At 42.9% G+C, this 16496-nt stretch overlaps 1 pseudogene; it reads right to left on the reverse strand.

Annotated features, from left to right (window-relative positions):
* Positions 1–5171: 5171 nt before the first annotated feature.
* LOC139460412 (sodium-coupled monocarboxylate transporter 1-like) lies at positions 5172–16125 on the reverse strand (annotated as a pseudogene).
* Positions 16126–16496: the final 371 nt, after the last annotated feature.

The following is a 16496-nucleotide window of genomic DNA, read 5'->3' on the forward strand; positions in this document are numbered from 1 at the left end:
GCTGTGCGCGTGGTTCATGTTATGACATGCGTTTTACCTGCTTACAAACAATATTAACTGGTGAAACACAATAATTAATTGAGCACCTCGGTTCCACTGCATAGCATTACTAGGTTCTTGCTAAGGTACCAAATGTTATTGATCTAGACCCTATAGTTGCGAAATTTAAATAAAAATGCGTATTGTGCTGAAGCATGTAAGGTCAGACGACGTGTCCAACAAGATTAATGTTTTTTTTGTTTAACGCCACACTCAGCAATATTTCAGCAATATGGCGGCGGTCTGTACAGCATCGACTAAATGGAGGGGATGATCAGTCTGTTTGTTTGTCCATTTCGTTTCCATACCACTGGTCATACAGGGAGAGTCAGCGAAACTGTTGTTTGTTTGTTTGTTTGTTTGATTGTTGTTGAACGCCGCACCAAGCAATGTTTCAGCTATATGACGGCGGTCTGTAAATAATCGATTCTTGACCAGACAATCCAGTGAGCATCGATCCACGCAATTGGGATACGATGACATACATCAACCAAGTCAGCGAGTCTAACCACCTGTTCCGATTTGTCTCCTCTGACGACAAGCACAGTCGCCTCTTAGGGCCAGCATGGGTTGCTGAAGACCTGTTCCACCCCGGATCGTCACGGGCAGTAATGAATGGGTGATTTTCTATTTCTATTTCTATTGTAGACCTATTTTGGATTGGAGCCCGATATGATCATGTCACTAAGAAGTGGCAATGGTTTGACAACACGACCATCACGTCGCCTCCGTGGGCGCCTGGAGAACCCAGTGGTGATGGCAGTTGTGTGGATCTTCAGCAGAATTTGCAATTCAAGTGGAATGATAAACGATGTACATTGGATTCATTTTACATTTGTGAAATGTCAATGAACTGAATTGCGCGATTCTCCCTATCCATTGCTCGTCCCCCTTCGGTTCTGTGTCTCCGTATATGTTAGTCATATACTATCTATCTCGTACAGTTCTACCCAGGTTAAGATATACTGTCCGTCGTATGTTAGTCATATACCATCTATCTCGTACTTTCTACCCAGGTTAATGGTAGATACACTGTCCGTCGTATGTTAGTCATATACTATCTATCTCGTACTATCTACCCAGGTTAATGGTAGATACACTGTCCGTCGTATGTTAGTCATATACTATCTATCTCGTACTATCTACCCAGGTTAATGGTAGATACTCTGTCCGCCGTATGTTAGTCATATACTATCTATCTCGTACCATTCTACCCAGGTTAATGGTAGATACAGTGTCCGTCGTATGTTAGTGATATACTATCTATCTTGTACTTTCTACCCAGGTCAATGGTAGATACACTGTCCGTCGTATGTTAGTGATACAACATCTATCTTGTACCATTCTGCCCAGTTCAATGGTAGATACACTGCCCGTCGTATGTTAGTCATATACTATCTGTCTTGTACCATTCTACCCAGGTTAATGGTAGATACATTGTCCGTCGTATGTTAGTCATACACCATCTATCTTGTACTTTCTACCCAGGTTAATGGTAGATACACTGCCCGTCGTATGTAAGTCATATACTATCTGTCTTGTACCATTCTACCCAGGTTAATGGTAGATACATTGTCAATCGTATGTTAGTCATACACCACCTATCTCGTACCATTCTACCCAGGTTAATGGTAGATACACTGTCCGCCGTATGTTAGTCATATACCATCTATCTTGTACCATTCTACCCAGGTTAATAGTAGATACATTGTCCGTCGTATGTTAGTCATATACCATCTATCTCGTACCATTCTACCCAGGTTAATGGTAGATACACTGTCCGTCGTATGTTAGTCATATACTATCTATCTTGTACTTTCTACCAAGGTCAATGGTAGATACACTGTCCGTCGTATGTTAGTCATATACTATCTATCTCGTACCATTCTACTCAGTTCAATGGTAGATACACTGTCCGTCGTATGTTAGTCATATACTATCTATCTCGTACCATCCTACCCAGGTTAATGGTAGATACACTACCCGTCGTATGTTAGTCATATACTATCTGTCTTGTACCATTCTACCCAGGTTAATGGTAGATACATTGTCCGTCGTATGTTAGTCATATACTATCTATCTTGTACCATTCTACCCAGGTTAATAGTAGATACATTGTCCGTCGTTTGTTAGTGATATACTATCTATCTTGTACTTTCTACCCAGGTTAATGGTAGATACACTGTCCGTCGTATGTTAGTCATATACTATCTATCTTGTACCATTCTACCCAGGTTAATGGTAGATACATTGTCCGTCGTATGTTAGTCATATACTATCTATCTTGTACCATTCTACCCAGGTTAATAGTAGATACATTGTCCGTCGTTTGTTAGTGATATACTATCTATCTTGTACTTTCTACCCAGGTTAATGGTAGATACACTGTCCGTCGTATGTTAGTCATATACTATCTATCTTGTACCATTCTACCCAGGTTAATGGTAGATACATTGTCAATCGTATGTTAGTCATACACCACCTATCTCGTACCATTCTACCCAGGTTAATGGTAGATACACTGTCCGTCGTATGTTAGTCATATACTATCCATCTCGTACCATTCTACCCAGGTTAATATCCGGATTTTCAGAGTTTAGCAGTTCTTTCTTTAACTGACGGTCTGTAAAAATACCTTGCTGCATATGGAGAAATGTATATCTTAAATTTGAATACGTTTCATATATAAGTAAGTCGAGGTATTCATCCTCTACTTCTCCGGATGAACAATTTGTGCAAACAGAGTCTCACAACATCGACGTCTGTGGACCTGCCACATATATTTACATACAAATGGGGCAATTCAATTCTAATGTCTAACTAACTTTTATCATTAAAACAAGTTAAATAATTTTCATTTTGTAACAATGATTTTACGTTGGTGTAATATGCTAAGATATAGTGATTCAGAAATACTTTGGTTTCACTGTTGAATAAATATATCCTTTAGTCTTTGCTTAAATGAAATAACTGGGAATCTCCCACATCTTGGGAAATACATACATATGAAAAGTCAATATAAAATAATAGATTTCTCACATCTGAAACCCAATTATTTTTACCATTATCATCAAGTACCCTTAACATTTTGTAACACTGATATGGGCATCTATCAGACATCATTCTAAGTAATTTAATCCAATACTTAATTACCCTTATTTGGCTGGCTACAAAAATATTATAACGGCCTGTTTCACCAAGAATTGCCTTGTTTGAAGCAAACTTACCAACACCTAGAAAACATTTGAAATATGAAGTGTGAACGTTTTCAATTGCAGCTTACAACTCAGCACCCCATATTTCAGAAGCATAGAAAAGTATAGGCATAATTTTGTCTTAAAAAATGATACATGCTGTAAAAAAGGACACACAACTATTTTTCCCGAATTATTATTATAAAAATAATGTCAATCAATAAGTTACACAATTAGTCAACAACAGTTTTTGTATTTTGTATTTTTTAAAATTTTATTTCGCCCGCAAGTCTGTATGTCTCTCTGTTGTTATTGTTAGCAGTATGCGCGCCATTTGACGGCGGATAAGAAATATGGGTGGCCCAATAGGTAATAGTGTATCTTTCGCTTTGAGCATACCCTCATGTGAAAGCTCGTTAATATTGACTATAGTCCTGCTATTTAGCTTCAACGTTACTTTAACTATATATTGCTTCCATTATAATCATAACTCTCACTCACGCACTCACTCACTCACTCTCTCACTTAAGTGCATGATAAATTGACATGAATCAACGAAACACAAACATTGATCTTTGTCATTATCCCTCATGAAAAGTGACTTCAGAAATATATATACAGTTTATTCATGTAAGGTATATACATGTCTTTGAATGATGAAAAAAATATTATTTAAACTATTTACATATAGAGCAAACAATTTTATAATATCTTACATTCAAAGGCGCGACAAAATATTTTTTTCTAACTGAATAAGAATACGAAATTGTGGCTCATAATGTTGTTTTAGTAAATAGTTTTGGCATGAAGGTTTCAAATCTCAAAAAGATAAGTAGCATGAAGGCAAATCGTATGTGAACACTATTGACACTTTGCTACATGTCTGAGCATCTTCCCGAGTCAAGGGCGTTAACTGACAGTTATAATCCAGTTCCTACCCTTGCCGAACTAAGCTGGAATCTCAAGGGTGGATCGTAGCGCCACCAGTGGCTATTACGTGTTATGTCCTTTCTGTGTCCCTTCTGCTGATCAATAAGATTCCATCGCTCATATCGCTTGCATTTGCTACAAACAAAATGGTGGCGCCATAATCAAGATATATATTGTAATAAATGGGTCTTACACCCACTAAATGCACCAAATTACTTGAGCACCATAATTAAAATCATGACAAGATTTGGAACATATCTGTCGACGCCCAGTTGACGGGACACATGCTTTGCAAATAATGCAGTCGGTGGATATCTGCACGCTGATATCCATGTTATTTTATGAACCGGATGTCGAGCCAGTTACCCGATTTTGATTGTGTTATGCATATACTTGTTAGTCTAACAAAACTGAATCTCCGGAATTCCAGCATATCTTGACATGAGGTCTGATGACAATTTCTGATTGTATTCATAGCCTTGCCTAATTCAGGATAGGCAATGAATGAATGAAAATGTTCATAATAGTTCAGTTTGTAAAATACTAAAACGTAACTGACAAGGGACAAGTACACTTATGTTTAAATGAACGCTTCAATGTCAACTTCAACATTGAGATAAAAGTGAATTTAGCCACAATATATATTGTTCTATAAAAAAAACTATTTTCTCTTATGTATACCACTAAACAAGTTAGGGACTACCCGATTCTTTAATAGTACCAAGGTAAATCTGACCCTGGGTGGTCCTTAACATTTTATAACAGTATGATAGTAAAACGTATCTGACCAGGATCCTGTGACATTAACATTTTTGCAAGTAGCTGTCATGTAAAGGTGAACACTTCAATGGCAACTTCAACTTTAAGATATTAATGTATTTAATTTAACCACAGTGTATTCCTTTCTACAAAACATTATGCCATTAACTAAACTTTACATGGAGAAACGTTGAACGATTTTATAACATTAAGACTCTTGGAAAGGAAGGTTTAGAACTATGCACCGTTTTACTGTTTGTGGTCGTTTAAGACATCGATAGCTGGATTGTTAAATCCGGTTAAATCCGGTTTTGATTTCGTTGTTCTCTTTACATACACAGACATATGGCTCGTCGATCCCGTTCAGGGGTAACTTCTCCTTGCTGGAACTGCTGACAATATCACCCGACGCTTGCACCACAATCTCCCCATCCCTTTCAGATGTTATTTCCTGATAGGAACAAAATAACACATTGAGAAAGTGAATGGTTTTGTTTCGAATGATTACGACCCACAGTCACAAACTATTACTGACTGTTACGACTGAACTCGACCCTGTTCCTGTTGGTAAAACAACATTGAGTATCTGGACGTGTTTCATCAGGCAACATTCGCTCAATGTAGCCAAAGCAGAAATGCTTCACTACACCCGTTTCGCAAAATAACCTTTCGCTCAAAACGACCTTCAACAAAACTACCTCAAAACGAAGCAACTTCAGCAGCCCTAACACAAGTCCACATAAGCTCTCCAAGGTTGAGGTGCACCCTTCCACAAGGCAACCTGAGCAGCCTTAGCTCAAGTCCACCTTAGCTCTCCAAAGTTGAGGTGCACCTTTCCACAAGGCAACTTCATTAGACTTAGTTCAAGTCCACCTTAGCTCTCCAAAGTTGAGGTGCACCTTTCCACAAGGCAACTTCATTAGACTTAGTTCAAGTCCACCTTAGCTCTCCAAGGTTGAGGTGCACCCTTCCACAAGGTAACCTCAGCAGCCTTAGCTCAAGTCCACCTTAGCTCTCTAAAGTTGAGGTGCACCCTTCCAAAAGGCAACTTCAGCAGCCTTAGTTCAAGTCCACCTTAGCTCTCCAAGGTTGAGGTGCACCCTTCCACAAGGCAACTCCAGCAGCCTGAGTTCAAGTCCACCTTAGCTCTCCAAAGTCGAGGTGCACCTTTCCACAAGGCAACCTTAGCAGCCTTAACTCAAGTCCACCTTAGCTCTCCAAAGTTGAGGTGCATCCTACCACAAAGCAACCGGCAGTTCACAGGCTGAAACCAACCACTGGGTTTCTGACTCCTGGTTACAGCGGAGATACCTACCTCCGGGTCTCTGAACTCCTGGTTACAGCGGAGAAACCTTCTGATCAGAGCGGGAAAGCAGCAGAAGAGTCGGTCGAAGAAAGGTACCTGATACTTTGTCTCCACATCACCCAGTCGATGCATACCTGCGGGAACAGGTAACGAGTGAATGGATCTTGGTGAAATCGACAATTGCTTAACAAAATGTCAGTCATGTTAGTTTAAGGGTAAATGAATGTGAAATTGAAAGTGACATCTTAAGGGTAAGTGTAAGTGCAAGGACAAGTGAGTGAGGACTCGGGTAAGAATAGGTCTTCAGCAACCCATTCTTTTTGTCGTGAGATGTGACTATGTTTGTCATAAGCGGCGACTGACGGGATTGGGTGGTCAGGCTCGCTGACATGGATGATGCATGTTATCGATTTCCAATATAAATTACTGCGGCGTTAAACGACAACAAATATACAAACTAAACAAGTGATTTGGGTTTAACGCCGCTTTGACAGAGGACAAGTGATTGTGATTGTCCCAACGTATGCCGTTATCAATGCTCGCACATCCATGCTGCCATTTAAGACACATTATACTGACTCCGAACCCACCAGTCTTTGTTTTATGTCCTTGACTCTGTGCACCATGCAGGGTAACAACTCCTCGTGGTGTGACGCGGCCAGGACGATCAAACCACTGACCTTCAGCTCTCCAGACAGAGGGCTTTCCACTTACAACGATATATAAACCAACTCCGAGGTCTTGACTGTGAATACCGAGGTCCCCACTCAATATCCCGAATCCACGGTCTTACATTCTCAGTAAAGACCGATGAAGAGTTTTTTTTCCCTTTTCCTGAAGCTAAAGAAACATCTGAACCAATATTTATCAACAATGTTATGTTTCCAACGCACTGCTATGAACCTACGGAAACGGACGTAATATATCACTTGCTGTCATACATGTACTTTTAACAGGGATTCTGGAAAGCATCGTGATTTGCCAACGTCACACATTGCAGGTTCGTTCTCACTTATAATCATTTCTTGTTAATTTTTACAGCATTTCCTTAAAGTAGCATTGTAATGTATTGACTGTGTTTAAATGCAAACTGACCGTCTCCGTGATCTAGTGGAATAGCGTCCGTCCGGAGAACAGAAAGTTCCTGCTCAAAGGTTATTCTAAGAAAGGAAGTCGCCTTAAAACAATAAGTTGACGTCCCCGTATGTTTTATAACCATAGTGAGACAGATCGAAGACCTGAACTCAGGAAGGAGGTACCTGCAAATACAAACATGGAAACTGACCTGTTATAGCGCTTACAATAAGACCAACAATGATCACCGTCTATGTTAAAATAGCCGGGTACCACAAATATGACACTGTGTACAGAGCGGAGATACCAGTACTGAAACATGATAGAGTAGAGATGAGGTAGAGAGGACACTCTGTACAGAGCGGAGACACCAGTACTGAAACATGATAGAGTAGAGATGAGGTAGAGAGGACACTGTGTACAGAGCGGAGACACCAGTACTGAAACATGATAGAGTAGAGATGAGGTAGAGAGGACACTGTGTACAGGGCGGAGACACCAGTACTAAAAGATGATAGAGTAGAGATGAGGTAGGGAGGACACTGTGTTGAGGGCGGAGACACCAGTACTGAAACATGATGGATAGAGATGAGGTAGAGAGGACACTGTGTAGAGGGCGGAGACACCAGTACTGAAACATGATAGAGTAGAGATGAGGTAGAGAGGACACTGTGTACAGGGCGGAGATACCAGTACTGAAACATGACAGAGTAGATATTAGGTTGGTTGGTTTGTTGTTTAACGCCGCACTCAGCAATATCCCACTATATGACGGCGGTCTTTAAATAATCGAGTCTGGTCCAGACAATCCAGTGATTAATATCATGAGCATCGATCCATTGATTTGGTTTGGTTTGGTTGGTTTGTTTGTTGTTTAACGCCGCCCTCAAAAACATTCCAGCTATATGGCGGCGGTCTGTAAATAATCGAATCTGGACCAGGCATTCCAGTCTTTAATATTATGAGCATCGATCCACACAATTAGGGTCGATGACATGCATCAACCAAATCAGCGAGCCTGACCACCCGATCTCGTTAGTCGCCTTTTACGACAAGCATAGTCGCCTTTTACTGCAAGCATGGGTTGCTGAATGCTTAATCTACCCCGGATCTTCACGGGGAGACAAGCATGGGTTGCTGAAGACTTAAACCTCCCCGGATCTTCGCGGGCTGGTTGAGACTAGGATGAGAGGACCCTGCTAACAGAGCGGAGATACCAGTGATCGTTCAGTGTAAAGGGTAATGGGTGGCCCCAAGAAAAGTCTATAAGCATGGGTTAAAATCTTTCTCAGCAACATAACTCATTTGCTCATAATTATACGTCTACACTTTCCCGTTAAACCCGTTATACTTAACTCAAACTCACTCACTCACGCACTTACTATTACTGGCCAAGGAGTGACTAACCCATTCACTGACATTAGCTCCACTACACGTGTACACGCTAACCTACTAACTGACATTGACATCACTACACGTGTACACGCTAACCCACTAACTGACATTGACATCACTACACGTGTACACGCTAACACACTCACTGAAATTGTTGCCACTACACGTGTACATGCTAATCCACTCACTGACATTAACACAACCACACGTGAACACGCTAACCCCCTCACTGACAGTAACACCACTACACGTGTACACAATAACCCACTAACTGACATTAACTCCACTACACTTGTACACGCTAACCCACTCACTGACATTAACACCACTACACGTGTACACACTAACCCACTCACTACTCGACAGTTCCTCCAGCTGTTGTCATGATGGAGGACATTGTTGTTGTCATGGAGTCGGTGGTGTTGGGGACGCTGCAGTTGTATGTAGGGAACTCAGGCCAGTTGGGGCTCCCACAACCGTGTAGGCTCCTATGCTCATCCACAAGGGAAACGCAAACCCTAGAATACTGCCGACCACTGCTCCCTACAAGACATATGACCTGATACAGGCTAAGAATAATTGAGTGAGTATGTATTTCTACCGCTTAAAGAAACATTCCAGCATTATCACAGCGGGGGTTTCTGGAATTGGTATTCACACAATGTAACCATGTGCAGCATTGAACCCGGGCATTAGGCATGACACACTAATTAGGGTTCACCTCCACTCCGGTTGTAATAAAAATGGTAGATGCAACTATGTACACTACAAAACGTATATCTGTAATTGAGGTAAGTGACCATGAAGTAACAAAACACTCTGATATTTGGAAACCATGACAACTTATGCACTGAAATGTCTTTGCAAGAGAGAGTAAAATGCACACCTGAAACACACCTGCATTTTGACATATCCCTTAAAAGAAATGGACCACATACAGTATCGATAACGACTACATCGGAAGGTGTCAGCTATATTTGACTTTGAACTTACAATCCAGTTGACCCATGGGAAGAAGGCGCCGAGAGCAAACATCCCCAGCAGAGGCCCCGAGGCAGCCCCAGTGAAGCTCATGGATGCCTTAAAGGTAACACATCCCCAGCAGAGATCCCGAGGCAGCCCCAATGAAGCTCATGGATGCCTTAAAGATAACACATCCCCAGCAGAGGTCCCGAGGCAGCCCCAATGAAGCTCATGGATGCCTTAAAGATAACACATCCCCAGCAGAGGTCCCGAGGCAGCCCCAATGAAGCTCATGGATGCCTTAAAGATAACACATCCCCAGCAGAGATCCCGAGGCAGCCCCAATGAAGCTCATGGATGCCTTAAAGATAACACATCCCCAGCAGAGGTCCCGCAGCAGTCCCAATAAAGCTCATGGATGCCTTAAAGATAACGCATCCCCAGCAGAGGTCCTGCAGCAGTCCCAATGAAGCTCATGGATGCCTTAAAGATAACACATCACAAACGGGTCATCACAAAATTCGATCACCAGACATCTTGAAAAACTCATCAGCTGAAACTATGTTCGCAATAACAATTCTGTAAGCAAATTACCGAATGTTGTTTCCGTTTCAACATGTCGAAATTATCCATTCATCAAGATCCAGTAACGCTATTTAATAAAAGGCGTCATCTCACCTGTAAAACTGTTTCTGCCAAATTCATTGCCATAAGAGACATCTCGATACCAGCGCCACCGAAACACAGAACTGCAGTGTGAAATTATTGTTTAGTTTTGTTGTCAAGATTGAAAAAATGAATTTTGACAAACCGGTGACTCAAAACATGAGCAACGATCCATAACTTCGGTTGACGACGACATGCAGTCAGCAAAGAACAAGACCCTGACCACACTCTCCTCATGAGTAGCCTCTTCCCTGCTTGGATTCTGGTTAGAACCCAGGCTGGTCGTTAGGTGTGATCAAATGGATCGGACAGTCAGGCTATGTGGCCTGCTTGATTGTTTGTCATCCAAACCCGATGGAATTAATTGTTGCTCGCGATATCAGTCACTGGATTGTCTAGTGACTCGTCTACTTATAGGACTCCGTCATATAGCTTGCATATTGTGGAATGCGTCCTTATGCGACAAACACACACAGTGCCCGCTTTTGACCATCTTCACGAGGTAATGAAGCTAACTGACTATTACTGCGCTTTATTCTTGGGTAACCGTGCTCTACATTGAAAACACACGATCCCCATTTCATTTCACCAAAATAACATAGCGCCGATTATTGGACAGAGGTTGTTCTCTTTTATGTTCTGCATATGGATGTGAAAGCATCTTACCTCTATTTTTATGATTATTTGAATAATTTAGAATGGCTCACCCAATAGTTTAACGACAAATGTCTTCTGTCCCTCGCTCAGTCTTTCCCCGAGGAATGGCTTCAGGAAGCCCTCCCAGCACATAGCGACCAGGGCGTTCAGACAGGAGGACATCGTGCTGTAAGAAGTTGTACGATTGCTTATTTATAGATGGTGATGTTTGTGGGTAAGGCTATATTAGAAGACACCATGACATAACCACTGAAAAGTCACACTCGCTATAATTACACATCAGACAGGTTTAACTGAAACATATTCACCCTTGGATAGGTGTATAGGAGTTTTCCCTTACGGAATCTCTATCTGTTATCTCCACTAAACTGAAACGTGCACCCTCAAGTTCTCGTCTGGAGCGATCGGCCCGTAGCTAATTGTTCCACAGAACTGACCAGGTCATACCTGAGTGCTCCACTATACTCAACTATACTCAAATACTCCTTCCTCTGTGTCCACTATACTGAATAGTTCCTACCTGATTGTTCCACCAATCAGAACAGTTCCTACCTGAGTGCTCCACCAATCAGAACAGTTCCTCCCTGAGTGCTCCACCAATCAGAACAGTTCCTCCCTGAGTGCTCCGCCAATCAGAACAGTACCTACCTGAGTGCTCCACTAAAGAGACATGAGATGAACAATCCTGGGAGACCGGGATATCCGAGCACCTCCATCACGAAGTAGGGTATCAGCTGGAATGAAAAGAGTGAGTGAGTGAGTGAGTAAGTGAGTGTGTATGATTCACACCGTTTCAGCACTATTCCAAACACATCACGTTTGGGGACATCAGAATCAGCCTTTAATTCTTGCACCACTTGGCTAGTCCAGGAATAACAGGAATAACATAGATATTCTATTGTGGTACGCAGTGAAGTCAGCACAAAGGAAACACACGGCTGTCTCCCAGTACAGTGTCCCCCTATACAGGACCCGTGAAGATTCTGGGGTAGAACAGGTCTTCAGCAACCCATGCTTGCCGTAAAAGGCGTCTATGCTTGTCGTAAAAGTCGACTAACGGGATCGGGTGGTCAGGCTCGCTGACTTGGTTGATGCATGTCATCGTATATCAATTGCATAGATCGATGCTCATGATATCAACCACTGGATTGTCTGGTCCAGACTCGATTATTTACAGACCGTCGTCATATAGCTGGGATTTTGCTGAGTGCGGCGTTAAACAACAAACCAACCAACCAACAACCACCAAAATGTGCCTGTACTCTTTCTGTATGGTGCTATTGTCAAACACATGGCTCTATTTTCAGACAGATAAAACATTTCGTAAGTTATTCCACGCAATGAATAATGCTCATTCTTACTTGGTTTGAGTTACTGATGTCATTCGCAGACAGTGGATCACATCCTTGTTTAGCGTAATAGGCGAACATTATGACTCCTGCCAGACACACGATAGTCATAAGAAGGAAGATACCTATTACGTTCAGCATCACCGTCCTGCAATAAAGGGTTTTGAATCGGCGGTCAAAGATATTACCACAACGGACAAACATATTACATTACAACTAACAAACCGATGAATGTATGTCGGGGTCGCGGGTCAGGCTAGAGCTTTCTGTGAAAGGGGCGGCTCAGCCTTTGTACAGTGATATGAAGTCACACGCTGTCTGTTGTTTTATGTCGCCGAGCTCAGCCCCTGTACAGTGGTATGAAGTCACACGCTGTCTGTTGTTTTATATCGCCCAGCTCAGCCACTGTACAGTGGTATGATGTCTCATGCTGTCTGTTGTTTTATATCGCCGAGCTCAGCCACTGTACAGTGATATGAAGTCACATGCTGTCTGTTGTTTTATGTCGCCGAGCTCAGCCACTGTACAATGATATGAAGTCACATGCTGTCTGTTGTTTTATATCGCCCAGCTCAGCCACTGTACAGTGGTATGAAGTCACATGCTGTCTGTTGTTTTATATCGCCGAGCTCAGCCACTGTACAGTGATATGATGTCTCATGCTGTCTGTTGTTTTATATCGCCGAGCTCAGCCACTGTACAGTGGTATGAAGTCACATGCTGTCTGTTGTTTTATATCGCCGAGCTCAGCCCCTGTACAGTGGTATGAAGTCACATGCTGTCTGTTGTTTTATATCGCCGAGCTCAGCCACTGTACAGTGATATGAAGTCACATGCTGTCTGTTGTTTTATATCGCCGAGCTCAGCCACTGTACAGTGATATGAAGTCACATGCTGTCTGTTGTTTTATATCGCCGAGCTCAGCTTTTGTACAGTGATATGAAGTCACACGCTGTCTGTTGTTTTATATCGCCGAGCTCAGCCTTTGTACAGTGATATGAAGTCACATGCTGTCTGTTGTTTTATATCGCCGAGCTCAGCCACTGTACAGTGGTATGAAGTCACATGCTGTCTGTTGTTTTATATCGCCCAGCTCAGCCACTGTACAGTGGTATGAAGTCACATGCTGTCTGTTGTTTTATATCGCCGAGTCTCAGCCACTGTACAGTGGTATGAAGTCACATGCTGTCTGTTGTTTTATATCGCCGAGTCTCAGCCACTGTACAGTGATATGAAGTCACATGCTGTCTGTTGTTTTATATCGCCGAGCTCAGCCCCTGTACAGTGGTATGAAGTCACATGCTGTCTGTTGTTTTATATCGCCGAGTCTCAGCCACTGTACAGTGGTATGAAGTCACATGCTGTCTGTTGTTTTATATCGCCGAGCTCAGCTTTTGTACAGTGATATGAAGTCACATGCTGTCTGTTGTTTTATATCGCCGAGCTCAGCCTTTGTACAGTGGTATGAAGTCACATGCTGTCTGTTGTTTTATATCGCCGAGCTCAGCCACTGTACAGTGATATGAAGTCACATGCTGTCTGTTGTTTTATATCGCCGAGCTCAGCCACTGTACAGTGATATGAAGTCACATGCTGTCTGTTGTTTTATATCGCCGAGCTCAGCCCCTGTACAGTGGTATGAAGTCACACGCTGTCTGTTGTTTTATATCGCCGAGCTCAGCCTTTGTACAGTGATATGAAGTCACATGCTGTCTGTTGTTTTATATCGCCGAGCTCAGCCACTGTACAGTGATATGAAGTCACACGCTGTCTGTTGTTTTATATCGCCGAGCTCAGCCTTTGTACAGTGATATGAAGTCACATGCTGTCTGTTGTTTTATATCGCCGAGCTCAGCCACTGTACAGTGGTATGAAGTCACATGCTGTCTGTTGTTTTATATCGCCGAGCTCAGCCTTTGTACAGTGGTATGAAGTCACATGCTGTCTGTTGTTTTATATCGCTGAGCTCAGCCACTGTACAGTGATATGAAGTCACACGCTGTCTGTTGTTTTATATCGCCGAGCTCAGCCTTTGTACAGTGGTATGAAGTCACATGCTGTCTGTTGTTTTATATCGCCGAGCTCAGCCACTGTACAGTGATATGAAGTCACATGCTGTCTGTTGTTTTATATCGCCGAGCTCAGCCACTGTACAGTGGTATGAAGTCACATGCTGTCTGTTGTTTTATATCGCCGAGCTCAGCCCCTGTACAGTGGTATAAAGTCACATGCTGTCTGTTGTTTTATATCGCCCAGCTCAGCCACTGTACAGTGGTATGAAGTCACATGCTGTCTGTTGTTTTATATCGCCGAGCTCAGCCACTGTACAGTGGTATGAAGTCACATGCTGTCTGTTGTTTTATATCGCCGAGTCTCAGCCACTGTACAGTGATATGAAGTCACATGCTGTCTGTTGTTTTATATCGCCGAGCTCAGCCCCTGTACAATGATATGAAGTCACATGCTGTCTGTTGTTTTATATCGCCCAGCTCAGCCACTGTACAGTGGTATGAAGTCACATGCTGTCTGTTGTTTTATATCGCCGAGCTCAGCCACTGTACAATGGTATGATGTCACACGCTGTCTGTTGTTTTATATCGCTGAGCTCAGCCCCTGTACAGTGGTATGAAGTCACATGATGTCTGTTGTTTTATATCGCCGAGCTCAGCCACTGTACAGTGGTATGAAGTCGCATGCTGTCTGTTGTTTTATATCGCCGAGCTCAGCCTTTGTACAGTGGTATGAAGTCACATGCTGTCTGTTGTTTTATATCGCCGAGCTCAGCCACTGTACAGTGGTATGAAGTCACATGCTGTCTGTTGTTTTATATCGCCGAGCTCAGCCTTTGTACAGTGGTATGAAGTCACATGCTGTCTGTTGTTTTATATCGCCGAGCTCAGCCACTGTACAGTGGTATGAAGTCACATGCTGTCTGTTGTTTTATATCGCCGAGCTCAGCCACTGTACAGTGGTATGAAGTCACATGCTGTCTGTTGTTTTATATCGCCCAGCTCAGCCACTGTACAGTGGTATGAAGTCACATGCTGTCTGTTGTTTTATATCGCCGAGCTCAGCCACTGTACAGTGGTATGAAGTCACATGCTGTCTGTTGTTTCATATCGCCGAGCTCAGCCTTTGTACAGTGGTATGAAGTCACATGCTGTCTGTTGTTTTATATCGCCGAGCTCAGCCACTGTACAGTGGTATGAAGTCACACGCTGTCTGTTGTTTTATATCGCCGAGCTCAGCCTTTGTACAGTGATATGAAGTCACATGCTGTCTGTTGTTTTATATCGCCGAGCTCAGCCACTGTACAGTGGTATGAAGTCACATGCTGTCTGTTGTTTTATATCGCCCAGCTCAGCCACTGTACAGTGGTATGAAGTCACATGCTGTCTGTTGTTTTATATCGCCGAGCTCAGCCACTGTACAGTGGTATGAAGTCACATGCTGTCTGTTGTTTTATATCGCCGAGCTCAGCCACTGTACAGTGGTATGAAGTCACATGCTGTCTGTTGTTTTATATCGCCGAGTGCATGGTGACTGGCGATAAAGATACACACATCCTAAAACATACCCACCCCATGTTATCAACCAGATACCAGCTGTGTCCCATTGCAACGTACAGTTTGGCCTTCTGCAGTGTGGACAGTGCACAGTAGCACTGGACACTGGCCTGGCTGACACCGAACATCGTTGTGAAGTCTATAGTCCCACCGATGACCAGTGACCACACTGATTGGCGGACAGTAGGGTCCAGATCAAAACTGAAACATGAAACGCAAATATACATGTCAGAGGGGGTGAACAGTTTTTCTCAGCTGACGTTAGAAGAAAGGGACAAAGTGATGCAGATCTCAGGTTAATGCCAGTTGGATGAAACCGGCAGGTATGTGGCGAGGACAAGTAAATCAGGACGTTTCTGGGATCCGAACCACAAACACGCTGAGACTCGCAGGACTAACGGGAGGAACTGATCATGAGTACTGCACTACTGAGTACTGCGAGTTGATGCGTCTGATGTCCTGTTCGCAAGCACCTGTTTGCCTACCCATGCACATATACGTACGTATGTAAAGTACAGTTCGGAAAGTTCCATTTTCCGATTGATGACCTCTGGCCAACCTCCCTCACATGACAAGGAGAAGCAGTCGTCCACGAGAT

Source organism: Haliotis cracherodii, unplaced genomic scaffold (assembly GCF_022045235.1).
Source record: "Haliotis cracherodii isolate W230 unplaced genomic scaffold, xgHalCrac1.p SCAF_14, whole genome shotgun sequence".
NCBI classification, from domain to species: Eukaryota; Metazoa; Mollusca; class Gastropoda; order Lepetellida; family Haliotidae; genus Haliotis; species Haliotis cracherodii.